General features: G+C 56.4%; 1 protein-coding gene across 27 annotated transcripts in view; it reads right to left on the reverse strand.

Annotated features, from left to right (window-relative positions):
• Positions 1-10,254, reverse strand: part of NCOR2 (nuclear receptor corepressor 2) — a 238,508-nt gene extending 228,254 nt beyond the window's left edge. For 21 of the 27 annotated variants that reach the window (XM_031650890.1, XM_017946319.2, XM_017946312.2 and 18 more), the window contains exon 1: positions 9,974-10,251. The gene's annotated coding sequence lies outside the window, so the exon portion shown is untranslated. Of the gene's footprint in view, positions 1-9,973 lie in introns of all 27 variants that reach the window. The other 6 variants (XM_031650908.1, XM_031650896.1, XM_031650907.1 and 3 more) reach the window with 2 other exon arrangements.
• Between the last annotated feature and the right edge of the window lie 228 nt (positions 10,255-10,482).

Consider the following 10,482-nt stretch of genomic DNA (forward strand, 5'->3'; position numbering starts at 1 on the left):
GGGCGAGGTGGCGGGCGCCTGTAGTCCCAGCTACTCGGGAGGCTGAGGCAGGAGAATGGCGTGAACCCGGAAGGCGGAGCTTGCAGTGAGCTGAGATCCGGCCACTGCACTCCAGCCTGGGCAACAGAGCAAGACTCTGTCTCTAAAAAACAAAACACAAGCCAGGTGCAGTGGCTCAAGCCTGTAATCCCAGCACTTTGGGAGGCCAAGACGGGCGGATCACGAGGTCAGGAGATCGAGACCATCCTGGCTAACACGGTGAAACCCCGTCTCTACTAAAAAAATACAAAAAAATAGCCCGGCGAGGTGGTGGGCGCCTGTAGTCCCAGCTACTCGGGAGGCTGAGGCAGGAGAATGGCGTAAACCCGGGAGGTGGAGCTTGCAGTGAGCTGAGATCCGGCCCCTGCACTCCAGCCTGGGTGACAGAGCAAGACTCCGTCTCAAACAAACAAAAAAAAAATATCCAGGAGGGTGGCAGATGGTGTGGGTGGGTGGCGTGGCAGGTTAAAGCAAGTGTCTCCCAACTTCTCCCGCTTGCCTTCCTCCCCTGGTTTACCCAGCAGTGGCCATCACCCAAGAGCCACCGCCACACAGAATCCCTCCCAAATCCTGACCCTGTGGACCTGGCCAAGCCCCCAGGACCCTGGAAAGGCCCCCTGACTCCTGCCAGGCTCCAGAGGGCGGCATCCCCTGCAGGCCCCCGTGCTGATAAGCCTGGCCCAGCCTAGAGCTGCATCCTGCGCCCACCCCACCCCGCAGGCTCTCCTCTTTAGCCTCAGGAGCAGGGCTGGCACCAGGCAGGTTCCCATGGTCACAGAGACACTGTAGCCACACTGGGGCCCCAGCTCCCCGAGGGTCTCAGCAGGTACCGCAGAGTTCAGTGTGAGGACAAACAGAGTCCTTCGAGGCCCTCCCCTGTGGGTCTGGCCTCTGGGACTAATGACTTAAGAGCATCCCCAGACAGATCCCCTGGGTCACAAAGAAAAATCAACTGCCCCACCCACCCCGCCTCAGACCCGGCCCGATGTTTCCCCAGCCCCACCATAGAATTGTGGGGAGCGGGCCAGGGAAGGCCACAGGTGGGCAGACAGGGGGCGTACAGACCTCCCTGGCAGTAAGAAAGATTCTGATTTTTGTTCAAGAAATGGAGGGAAGCCCTGCAGGCTGATGAGGTCAAGTCACTCTAGCTGCTGTGGCTCCACCGGGCTGCCTGCAGAGAGGGGACTGTGGGTACAAGATGGCGGCCAGAGAGCAGGCAGGAGGCGACTGCAGTCCCAGGTGGGCCGTCGACAGGGGGCTAGGACCACGTCCCTCACTCCAGGAGGATGCCCAGAACAGGGGCCTGAGGGCTGCAGGGGTCAATGGTCCACTTTTGCATAGGTGGGATCCAAGGTCCCTTTGGGACATCCCTGAGCAATGGCAAGGAGACTGCTGGGTCCACCTCCCTGATCCTGGGGTCAGTGCCGTGGGCCCGTGAGTGACAGACAGGAAGGGGGGGGCACGACACGGTCTGCAGGGACAACCGCACCCCAACGGACCCCTGAATGCCTTTCACTTCACAGCCTGGGAGGCCATGTGTCGCTCATCACCCCATTTCACCGCTATGCAAACCGAGGAACTCTGCATGGAGCCTTTGTTATTGTCCAAGGCCAGGTCACTCAGACCTGTGGGTCCCTCCAGGTCCACTCATCAGCCCTAAAATGCAAACACAAGCCACGGAAAATCAAGTGAACCCTGGGAGACAAGAGACGGAGAGGGCCTCCAGACCCCAGAAGAGACTGACCCCCAGGAGCTGCCCAGCCCGCATGCACACACGCACAGACATGTGCAGGCTAGTGGTGACTTGTCACCTAGGTCTGGTCCAATTCCACCTCCAACAGCCCACCCTTTGACTTACCTTCCCCCCCCTACTTCCTTTCCAGATGCAAAGAAAGGTCAGCAGGAGAAAGCAGGGGGCCTGAAGCATCAGCCACAAATCCAGGTTGGAACCAGATGGCCCAGAGGTCCCCTGACTTCAGACGCACTTGCAATATTGCCTCCTGAGGTCTCTGGGTACCACAGTGCTGAGCCCCCCACCTCCAGGGCATTCCCTCAGGTCAAGCAGTTCTCAAGGCCCCCATGGGCTCTCAAATGGGAAGTCTTTCACCATCCAAGTCACTCACTGTCATCTTCCCAACTCGGACCCCAAAACCGTGCTCAGTTCTCACCCAGGGTCTGACCTTGGTTAAGACACTCCACAGCACCAGCCTTTGGTTTCCTCCTATGGAATGTTGGTGCAGGGGATGGTGCATGAAAGCATCTTGCAAAGTGTTTTCTTTTGCTTTGCTCCTGCCTGACCCATTCTGCCCCTCAAGAACTGAGGCACTTTCAGGAATGTGTAAGGTAAGATAAAAATCAGAAAGCATGGTCAGGGAAAAGGGAAAAAAATCAGAGATAAACAAATCCAAAATCAGGATGAAGTAGATAAAGCCAAAACATAAACCAGTGATTGCAGAAGGCAGGCGGCAAATTTGGCTCTGAGCTTCCTAGTAGCCAAAGCAAAGAAGGAAACAAGATGGATTATGGCTTTGGAAAATTGTGAAAACGATGCCGTGCCACAGAGTAGGTGCTACAGCAACTATATACCACTCTAAAGAAGGCATTACAGTCTCAGTCATCATTTAAGAGGTCAAAAAATTGTGCCAAAAATCAGGCCAACTGCTTGCTGCCTTAACCATCCCCCTTTTCCTATTGCATTCTACAAGAGCAAATTATAACCATGAGCATCAGCGTAACTCAGCAAGAACAGTAGCCCAGGCTAGAAGGAGGGGTTTTAGGGCCTACTTGGAATGACCTTCAAACTCACACCCCTCTCTGGGCCATAGTTTCCTCAACAGGGAAACCATGCAAGGCTACACTGAGGTTCAAAACAGTGAGGTAGTATATTAGGGATCGGCAAACATCTTCTGTAAAGGGCCAGAGAGTAAATATTTTAGGCTCTGTAGGCCTTCCAGCCTCTGTCACAACTACTCAACTTTGCAAACGTTGTACCCAAAAGCAGCCACAGACAACATGTAAATGAGTGAGCGTGGCTGCGTTCCAACAAAACTTTATTTATGGACACCAAAATTTGCATTTCATATGATTTCACATGTCATAAAATATTATTCTTCTTTCGACTTTTTTCAACCATTAAAAAATGGAGAAACCATTCTCAGCTTGTGCACCATTTAGAAACAGGCGGCAGGCTGGCCGGATCTGGCCCAAGGGCCATAGTTTGCCAACTCTTGCTTTCTACGTTCCACAGTCGGCTCCGAGACATAGTATCACATAGGATGTGACTATGACGGCAAAAATCAGACCTGAATATATGGCGTGATACCACTTGCGTGTTTGTTTTTAAAGGGAACGCACACATACAGTCCATTGAAGGCCGACATATGCCGAGAGCATCTCGGAGGAAACTCAGGCGCTGGAAGCTGTGACTGCCTTGGGGAACAGAAACCGGGAGGCCAGGAACCCAGGCAGACTTCTACGCAATGTGTTAATTTTCTTTTTTACAAGTCAATGCATTTTCTTTCATTTAAAAAATAAGCTTTTATAAAGCCCAAAGCAACTGGCAGAGTTTTGAATGCATTAGTTTTTGTTTTTCTACATTCTTCCCAAGAAGTATAAAAAGCAACATTATCCCCAAAAATGTTCATCAAAGAAGTCCATGATGTATTAACTTGTACCACAAAAAAATAAGTATGATCCTACTTAGAGAAAGCAGGTGGGTGTCTTCTGTAGGTACCTGCTCGTGCAGACAAGATACCAACAAGGGTGGCCGGGGGATCGTCGCTGCTAACCTAGGATTCCTCTGGGTCCGGCTGGGTCAGCCCCCACGAACCTGCACAAAGCTTTTTCCACATGAGCTCAGCACCAGGAGGTAAGAATTGCCCACACTTCACAGCGACCTGGAGCTGTCTCCTGCGCTCGAGGAGTGACAGCTAAGGAAGGATGTGGGAAAATAGCTCCATATAGTAGGAGTCACTATGGCCACAATGCCCAATAGGGTCAGTGGCCACCAGTCACAAGTGGCTACTCAAATTTATTAAAAACTAAAATTTCATCCCCCGGTTGTGGCACTGGCCTCACTTCAAGCTGTGACTGCCTTGGGGGAACAGAAACCAGGAGGGCTGGAATGGAAGGAGACTCCCCCAACACCTCTGGGCAGTTTTAATGCCCAATGCCCCACATGGTTCTTGGTTATGGTACTGGCATACCTAGAACATTCTCACCACGGCAAAGTTCTATTGGACTGCGCTACCCCAGAGGCTAGTGGGAGAGGAAGAGGGGGAAGACAGTGAGATGTGGGAAGAGGAAGGGGACAGACGGCAGAGGAGAACGGACCAGCCCAGAGGGCACTCCGGGCTAGGTTTGGGAAAAAGGACTGCTGAAAGGGGAAGACCCTCCAGGATGGCACCATGCAGAGAAAACACACATGAAAAGGGAAAAAAATCAGGCCGGTCTCAGTGGCTCATGCCTGGAATCCCAGTGCTTTGGGAGGCTGAGGCGGGAGGATCACTTGAGCCCAGGAGTTCAAGACCAGCCTGGGCAACATAGAGAGACCCCACCTTTATAACAAATTTTAAAATTAGCCAGGCATGTTGGTGCACACCTGTCATCTCAGCTACTTGGGAGGCTGAGGCGGGAGGTTCATTTGAGCCCAAGAGTTCATGGCTGCAATGAGCTGTGATGATGGTACTACTGCACTCCAACCTGGGTGACAGAGCAAGACCCTACCTCAAAAAAAGTTGGGGTGCAGGTGGGGCATTGGGGAAGGAATCAGATACCAAGAGCCCAGGCCCTGCTCTGAAACACAGAATATGACTTCACCCACCCCTGTGCCTTCGGGTTAAGTAGCCATTAGCCATAGCCACAGGTGGCTATTTAAATTTAAGTAAATTAAAATTAAATAAAATGGCCAGTTCAGCTGCTCAGTGGCAGGGACCCACTTTTCAAGTGCTCCCGAGTGATAGACACCTAGTGGCTAAAGCACGGGACAGTGCAGCCGCATCATCTCCCATCACCGCAGGAGTTCCCAGACAGCCCGTCTCAGGCTACCCTCTGAGGCTGGCATTATTTTCTTTCCCTCCCTTTTAAGAATCAGGAAACCAAGGCCACAAGGTCAGAGGCTTCACTCAAGTTCTTAATAAATGGAAGCACGATTCGAACCCTGCTCCTTTCTTCAGTAACCAGGAGCAGAGGGGAAGCTCAGCCCTCCCCCAGGCCGCCTTCCCAGACCTCCCCACGGCCTTCGCCCACTCTCCAGGCTGCCCATGACCTCGAAGCACTCCAAGTGCCTTACAGACACTAAGTGATTAAAGACTAATGGAAAACCTCAACCTTCAAGGGCAGAGGGAGGGAGCTGAGCACATTTGTGAAACACCAACGACCAACGGGAGAGGAGGCCACCATCTCCAAAGGGCAACAAGCTGAAGCCTGGGGCTCTGGAAAAGAGACGAGTCCATTAGAGGATCCTTCCCAGCAGCTTTTAACAGGGAGGAATGGGTGATATCGGAGCAGCCTGTAGGTGAGGACCTGGGTTCACACAACAAATTCTATAGCAAGTCTTTGCTCTCCAAAGGATGAGCTAAAATGGACACAGCAGCTCCTGCGACACACAGGAGCTCATTTTATCTCACAACCATACAGTCAGAAGCAGCAGCAACATCCCCATTTGAGAGAGGAGCAAACTAAGGCTCACAATAGGTAAGTAACTCATTCACAGCTGGAAGCTGCAGAGCTGAGCAGCAAACTCAATATTCATGCCCTCTGCCCCTAAAGGCTCTCCGCTATGGCACAGCTGGCCAGCAATGTGCCCATTTTGCAGATGAGGGCCCCTAAACCCTGAGAGCAAGGGGCACTCACCTGGACCCACTGCTTGTAAATGGCCAAGCTGGAACTTGCAATGCTAAATCGGCGGCTCCCTGGGATGGCAGATGAAACACTCCCAGATTGTCCTCTCGTATCTGTTTAGGACAATTCTTTCTAGATTTATAAACCAAAAGCTCCTTCCTCAATCAAGGCTAGCCGGAGCCAAGTGGGTAGGGCAGTGTGGAAGTGCCCAGGCTCAAAAGCCTCACTCTGCTCTAAAATAGACACGATAATCACAATGATGCTAAGTTCATTCATCATAAGCACAGGTCCCTCCACTGTGCAACCTCGGGCGAGCCTGGACCTGTGCCCTCATCTGTAAAATGGGAATGAAGCCGCCATCCGCTCCAGGGCCTCGCTGAGCAGAAGCCCTCCGGCTACACAGTACCCCAGGGTGATGCCCGGGCCTACGGGCACTCCAGGCCACAGAGCTCTGCTGCTGCAGCTTTCTGGAGCACCATGCTAAATAATTCAAAACCATGTTTTCATTTCAAAATAAACACAGCAGTGTCGCCAAGGCGAATGCCAAATTTGCATGAATGTTTAGGATAAAATGAGACCTCAAAGAAATGCCAGGCCCTATCCTTCTCCCCAGAGTCTGGGGAGAACGAGTTCTCAATCTCCTGCCCACCCCGGGACAAAGATCCGTAGGTGCTGCTCCAAGAAGAAACATCATTTCTTTCTTCATATCCTCTATGGCAGCTCTGCAAAGCAGGCCTGCAGTAAATTCCTGCTGCACTAACATGACTGTGAATAATCCCGGGTCTTAATTCGTAGGTCCACATCCACGCTGTGTGACCTTGGGCAAGGCACTTAACCTCTCTGTGCCTCAAGTTCACCATCTATAAAATAAGATAATAAAAGCACCAACTCATAGAGGGGTTATGAAGAGTAAACAAGTGGATTTGTGTAGAGCACAGTTCCTGGCACACAGTAGGTGTTGGTGCTTATTACTAGTGTATGATTCATAGCCTTTTCCAGCATGGAGGCTGAGAGTTTGCCAGATGGGTTGTAAAGTCAGTTCCCTGGCTCCAAGCTCCCTCAAAAGATGCCCAGCTGGCCTTTCCCAAGCATCACTTCCCTGGGGACCCCACGCACCCACCTAGGGACACAGACCTTCTGTCACCCTTGGCCTGGGCCTAAAAAACCTGGCTCTCCCCAGGCAGCAACCCAAGCTTGGGACCCTCCTTGCCCCTCCCCTGGGCACCCCGGGCAGGAGTTACCAGCTCCCACCGGCAGTTCCCCAGTCTCAGAAGTGTCACCTGGGGAGGCTGCTGTTTAGTGTTTGAGATCTGAAGAGGAAACACAGAAGGGAAAACACACACACACAAATAAAAGCTCTCAACCCCCCACCACGGTCAGAGGCAGCATTTGTGGGGCTTTTCAGTTCAGACAGCGTCGGGAGGAAAGGCTGAGAGCCTGTCTCCTCTGCCTTAAAATCTCCCTTCCTACAGACAGGACCCCAGGAGAACCCTCTGGCTGGGTTCTGCGTAGGTAGCACCCCCGCCTCCCATCTCAGAGTGAAGCACCAACTTCTCCACCTACACTCTCAGACGGGGGTTGGGAACACAGAACTATGAATGCGCCCCCTCTCAGCCAGGGGGAAACTGGGCCAGGCAGCCTCCACACCTAGCATGAATGGCAGACGCTGGGGGCCAGGACTCCTGGGGCTGCCTTCCAACTCCCTCAGTGGGTGTCTCCGCTGCCAGCGCCCCCTGCCCCCCACCCGCAGGCCCGGAGAACAATCAAGCCCTTCCCAGCCCAGGGCTTCCATGCAGTAAATTCGTGTTTGCAGAGCACTGGGAAATCTTTAGGAGGTGGCATGAGTATTATTAATTGGGGAAAAAGAACATATTATGCCAAATAAATCCTTCCCACGTAACCAAACCCTATCCGAAAGGGGGAGGGGGAGCGCGCAGCCCCAGGAGGGGTCTCCATCCCTCACCAGGGCCTGACAGCCACATTACCATTTACATGGATTTATCAATAGTATTGATCCCTAGCAGCGTAAATAGCTCAGTGGGAAGAGGCCAGGGCTGGGGCCCGCTGTGCTCCCGCCCCCATGTCTGGGCACCGGCACCACAGATTCCCCCGGCACCCGCTGGCGGTGGCAGCAGTGAATTTCCAAGCAGGGACATGGCAGGCGGCTCAGGGAAGCCAGACAGGGCCTGGGATGCCCTCGCAGCCGCGCTGCCGACTCGCCAGTTACCGCTGGCTCCACCCCCCACTCTCCCCCCACCCCCAGCTCTACTGGGCCTGTCTCAGTCTTTGCATCTGTTCAATGGGTGGGGGCACCTGCCCTTCTCCATCCTCTCCGGACAAGCAGAGGGGGGTGGGAAAAGGCCCCCTCCCTCCCCCAGATCTCCCCAGTGTCCGACCCCAGGCAAAGGTAAGGTGGCCCCTTTTCACAGGGCTTCCAGAGCACGTTGGATTAAAGGCCAAATCTTATAACCCAGGAATAATAATACCGACACAGCAGTCATAGTAACACATACAAGTACCAAGGGATTCTTATGGCCGGATGGTCAGCTCTCACAACCACCCTGTGAACTCAGTACCATTTTGACCCTCATTTTGCAGATGGGAAACCTGACAGGCACAGAGAGGTTAAGTATCTGTCCAGGGACACACTGCCAGGAAAGTGGCAAAAGTCAGATTCAAATCCAAGGAGCTGAGGTGCAGAGTGGGCCATCCCACCTCACTGCTGCTTCCCATGGCTCGGCCCCTCCCCAGCACTCCCAAAAGAGGCCACCCACGAGGTACACAGAGGGCCGCTGATATCAAAGCTGCCGCAGGGACCCAGACCTGGCTGAAAAGGGGCAAAGTCAAGGCCACCGGTAACATATCTCAACGCGCCCAGAACTCCCCCACCCAGCCCACAGGGTCCTCCCTTTCTCCCCTCCTCCCCTCTTCCCTTCCTACAAATCTGCAAAAAGGAAAAAAATAATAATAATCATAATAAAACCAGTTCTCACCAACGGGGGAGAGGAGGAGGGGGAGGAAGGGAGGAGGCTGAGCCGACAGAACTGATCCGCCCCCGCTGCCTGCACCAGACCCTCGGAGAGCCGGAGCGCGCGACAGGCGGCGGGAGGACACTCGCTTCCAAAAAAATAAACCTACAATGTAAAAATAACGCCGGGCGCCCCACGCTAATTGGGCCCGGGCGACAGCAGCTCCCAGGTAGAGCGTGTCTCTCCCTCCCGCCCGCCGTGCCCTCCCACCCTCAGCTTGCTCCTCCCGCAAGTGTCTGGGGCGGGGAGGGCGCACCCCACGGGTGCCCTCACTCCCCGCAGGCCTATGAGGAAGCTGCCCTCAACACAAGGGCCTGGGGCTTCCCAGTCCTGCCCAAGTGGGATCAGCTCTGAATTCCAACTTCGCAAAGTAGTGGCATCCCAAGTATCCGCACAGCCTGGGGGAGGGACCAGGAGGCGGCCCAATGAGGCGTCACCAGCCACGGGAGGCAGGCCCAGACACCAGGAACACCGGCCCGCGGGGGAGGGGGACCAGGGGCACCTCTCCCAAGGGACCCCGCCCAGCGCCCCGTGGCCCCACGCCCAGGAGGGACAAGGCTGGCTCTTCCCCTCGGCTAGTGGGAGACCCCCATGCGCCCCTCCACAACAGCCAGGCCAGGGAGCTAGGGGGGCCATCTCCAAGGGCTTTCAAACCCGCGCTGCCCAATGGAAAATAAGGCACAGTGTCGCCCCCCCAGGTCCGGGGCTGCACCGGGGACAAGGGACGCTTGGCGGCCAAGTACCCAGAGCCGGCGCACACGGTGGGGGGCCGCTCTCTGCATTTCCAGCGCGCCCCCCGCCCACCCCAACGCCACTTCCCTCCTTCCCGCCCCCTCGCTGGGGAGCTGGAGTTCCCCTAAGTTCCCCGGCGCCCCCGAGCACGCGGGCCGCAGTGTCGGCGGGGCGCCTCGCTCCCCAGCAGGCCACCCCTCGAGAGCGCCAACTCGGGAGTGCAGGGGCCCCGCCAACTCAGCCGCGTGCGCCGCCCGATCCTCCCCGGATCCCCCGGAAGCGCGTCCAGCGCCTACCCCCGCCCTCCGCGGGGACCCTCGGCCCCAACTCACCTCGCGGAGGTGGCAGCGGTGGCGCCCGGGCTTGGGGCGCGCTCGGGCCGCCGGGGCGCTCAGGCAAGTGGCGGTGCCGATCGGGCTGGGGGCGCGCAGCAGGCCCGGCCTCGGGTCGGGACGCGATCCTCCCGCCGCCGCCTCTTAGGGCGCCGGCCCTGGGTCCCCGGCCCGCAAGTTGGCGCGCATCGCGGAGCGCAGGGCGCGGGCGCAGGGCGCAGGGCTCGGGCGGGCGCGGCGACGCGGGCCCGGTGCGGCCCGGCCTGCCCGCGGCTCCGCGCTCCCCGGCGGCCGCGGCGGCGGTGGCGGCGGCGGCGGCGGCGGCGGCGGGAGGGGGAGGAGGGGGCTGGGCGGGAGCCCGGGAGGCGGTGGCTCGGCCTCCCTGCTCCCGGCTCCCCGCCCGCAGCGACGCGCCCCGGCCCGGCCCCTGGCTCCTTAAAGGGCCCGAGCCGCCCCTCCAGGCCAGCCCTGCGCGTCCCCACTCGCGCGCCCACGCCGCCACACACACA

The sequence above is a fragment of the Papio anubis genome, chromosome 9 (assembly GCF_008728515.1).
Source record: "Papio anubis isolate 15944 chromosome 9, Panubis1.0, whole genome shotgun sequence".
In the NCBI taxonomy this organism is placed as follows: Eukaryota; Metazoa; Chordata; class Mammalia; order Primates; family Cercopithecidae; genus Papio; species Papio anubis.